At 45.3% G+C, this 3776-nt stretch overlaps 1 pseudogene; it reads left to right on the top strand.

Annotated features, from left to right (window-relative positions):
- Nucleotides 1-2601: 2601 nt before the first annotated feature.
- On the top strand, nt 2602-3557 carry LOC133051810 (peroxiredoxin-2-like; annotated as a pseudogene).
- Nucleotides 3558-3776: the final 219 nt, after the last annotated feature.

The following is a 3776-nucleotide window of genomic DNA, read 5'->3' as shown; positions in this document are numbered from 1 at the left end:
GTTGAACGGTTCTATGAAGACCTACAAGACCTTCTAGAACTAACACCCCAAAAAAGATGTCCTTTTCATTATAGGGGACTGGAATGCAAAAGTAGAAAGTGAAGAAATACCTAGAGTAACAGGTAAATTTGGCCTTGGAATACAGAATGAAGCAGGGCAAAGGCTAACAGAGTTTTGCCAAGAGAACACACTGGTCATAGCAAACAAACTCTTCCAACAACACAAGAGAAGACTCTACATGGACATTACCAGATGGTCAACACCGAAATCAGTTGATTATATTCTTTGCAGCCAAAGATGGAGAAGCTCTATACAGTTTGCAAAAACAAGACCGGGAGCTGACTGTGGCTCAGATCATGAACTCCTTATTGCCAAATTCAGACTGAAATTGAAGAAAGTAGGGAAAACCTCTAGACCATTCAGGGGTGACCTAAATCAAATCCCTTATGATTAAACAGTGAAAGTGAAAAATAGATTCAAGGGATTAGATCTGAGAGACAGAGTGCCTGAAGAACTATGGATGGAGGTTCGTGACATTGTACAGGAGACAGGGATCAAGACCATCGCCAAAAAGAAGAAATGCAAAAAAGCAAAATGGCTGGCTGAGGAGGCCTTACAAATAGCTGTGAAAAGAAGAGAAGTGAAAAGCAAAGGAGAAAAGGAAAGACATACCCATTTGAATGCAGAGTTCCAAAGAATAGCAAGGAGAGATAAGAAAGCCTTCCTCAGTGATCCATGCAAAGAAATAGAGGAAAACTATAGAATGGGAAAGACTAGAGATCTCTTCAAGAAAATCAGAGATACCAAGGGAACATTTCATGCAAAGATGGGTTCGATCAATGACAGAAATGGCATGGACCTAACAGAAGCAGAAGATATTAAGAAGAGGTGGCAAGAATACACAGAAGAACTATACAAAAAAGATCTACACGACCCAGATAATCACGATGGTATGATCACTCACCTAGAGCCAGACATCCTGGAATGTGAAGTCAAGTGGGACTTAGGAAGCATCATTACAAACAAAGCTAGTAGAGGTGATGGAATTCCAGTTGAGCTATTTCAAATCCTACAAGATGTTGCTGTGAAAGTGCTGCACTCAATATGCCAGCAAATTTGGAAAACTCAGCAGTGGCCACATGACTGGAAAAGGTCAGTTTTCATTCCAATCCCAAAGAAGGGCAATGCCAAAGAATGTTCATACTACTGCACAATTGGTCTCATCTCACATGATAGCAAAATAATGTTCAAAATTCTCCAAGCCAGGCTTCAACAGTACATGAATCGTGAACTTCCAGATGTTCAAGCTGGATGTAGAAAAGGCAGAAGAACCAGAGCTCAAATTGCCAACATCTGTTAGATCATTGAAAAAGCAAGAGAGTTCCAGAAAGACATCTACTTATGCTTTATTGACTATGCCAAAGCCTTTGACTGTGTGGATCACAACAAACTGTGGAAAATTCTTAAAGAAATGGGAGTACCGGAACACCTTACCTGCCTCCTGGGAAATCTGTATGCACATCAAGAAGCAACAGTTAGAACTGGACATGGAACAACAGACTGGTTCCAAATCAGGAAAGGAGTACGTCAGGGCTGTATATTGTCACCCTGCTTATTTCACTTATATGCAGAGTACATCATGAGAAATGCTGGGCTGGATGGAGCACAAGTTGTAATCAAGATTGCTGGGAGAAATATCAGTAACCTCAGATATGCAGATGACACCACACTTATGTCAGAAAGCAAAAAGAACTAAAGAGCCTCGTGATGAAAGTGAAAGAGAAGAGTGAAAAGTTGGCTTAAAACTCAATATTCAGAAAACTAAGATCATGGCATCTGGTCCCATCACTTCATGGCAAATAGGAACAGTGGAAACAGTGACAGTCTTTATTTTGGGGGGGCTCCAAAATCATTGCAGATGGTGACTGCAGTCATGAAATTAAAAGACTCTTGCTCCTTCGAAGAAAAGCTATGACTAACCTAGACAACATATTAAAAAGCAGAGACATTACTTTGCCAGCATAGGTCCGTCTGGTCAAAGCTATGGTTTTTCCAGTAGTAATGTATGGATGTGAGAGTTGGACTGGAAAGAAAGCGAGAAGAATTGATGCTTTTGAACTGTGGTGTTGGAGAAGACTCTTGAGAGTCCCTTGGACTGCAAGGAGATCCAGTCAGTCCATCCTAAAGGAAATCAGTTCTGAATATTCATTGGAAGGACTGATGCTGAAGCTGAAACTTCAATAATTTGGCCACCTGATGCAAAGAACTGATTCAGTTGAAGAGACTCTGATGCTGGGAAAGATTGAAGGTGGGCGGAGAAGGGGACAACAGAGGATGAGATGGTTGGATGGCATCACCGACTCAATGACCATGAGTTTGAGTAAACTCAGGGAGTTGGTGATGGACAGGGAAGCCTGATGTCCTGTAGTCCATGGGGTTGCAAAGAGTTGGACACTACTGAGCAACTGAACTGAACTGAACTGAGCAAGGTACGTTGTTTTGTTGTGTATTCATTAGCTCTGGGCTTAAAGAAAGTTCGTCTTAGAACAAATAGATTGTTGCCATAATAACTCAGAGCTTAAGAAAAAAAAAAAAGTCTTTTGTGACTAAGAGGAAAGAATGTAGGAAGAAAAAAAAATGTTTGTCCCTTTCTCCTCCTCAAGGGCCCCAGACCCTTTTCTCCCCTCTGAAGGCCCCAGACTCCTTATCAGCCTACCTATGAATTAACTCTCTCAGAAGGACACAGGGCAGGGTAAAAGCAATGGGGTCTTCAGCCTTGGCAAAGAACCTCAAGAATTCTCCCGAGGCATGATAATCCTTGTAAATGTGACAAGATTTGTCTTCCATTCTCAGACTTATGCTTATCTCCTGCTAGAAAATGCCTTGATTTGGGCCCTGCGAAATCAAGTCCGTGCATCCGAGAGTCGGTGCGTCCCTCCCTTACCCACGCAGCTTTCAGTCATGGCCTGCGGCAAGGCGCACCTCGGAAAGCCCGCCCCGGAATTCCAGGCCACCGAGGTGGTGGATGGCGCCTTCAAGGAGGTGAAGCTTTCCGACTACAAAGGGAAGTACGTGGTCCTCTTTTTCTACCCACTGGACTTTACCTTTGTGTGCCCCACGGAGATCGTAGCTTTCAGCGACCGTGCTGCGGAGTTACACAAGCTGAACTGCGAGGTGCTGGGCGTCTCTGTGGACTCTCAGTTCACCCACCTGGCTTGGATCAACACTCCCCGGAAGGAGGGAGGCCTGGGCCCGCTGAACATCCTCCTGCTGGCTGGTGTAACCAGAAAGTTGTCCAGTGATTATGGCGTGCTGAAGGAAGATGAGGGGGTCGCCTACAGGGGCCTCTTTGTCATCGACGGCAAGGGTGTCCTTCGCCAAATCACCGTCAATGATTTGCCCGTGGGACGCTCCGTGGATGAGGCTCTGAGGCTGGTTCAGGCTTCCCAGTACACAGATGAGCACAGGCAAGTCTGCCCCACCGCTGGACACCAGGCAGTGACACGATCAAACCCAACGTGGACAACAGCAAGGAATATTTCTCCAAACACAACTAGGCTGGCAGATGGTGGCACGCCTGGGTTCTTGGCCCGGCTCTAGGCCCCTACCAGTGTCCTGTACTGACCCAGGAAATGCCAGACCTGCTCCTTCAGACTCCACAGTCCATGAGCACAGAGGGGTTAAGCCAAGTCCTTCTCAAGCTCCCAGCTGCGAGCTGGTGAATGGTGACCCCCTCCTTGGAGCCCACATAACTGAGAACAGGCCTATAGGTGACT

The sequence above is a fragment of the Dama dama genome, chromosome X, assembly GCF_033118175.1.
Source record: "Dama dama isolate Ldn47 chromosome X, ASM3311817v1, whole genome shotgun sequence".
Lineage (NCBI taxonomy): Eukaryota > Metazoa > Chordata > Mammalia > Artiodactyla > Cervidae > Dama > Dama dama.
This window is presented reverse-complemented; position numbering and strand designations above follow the sequence as displayed.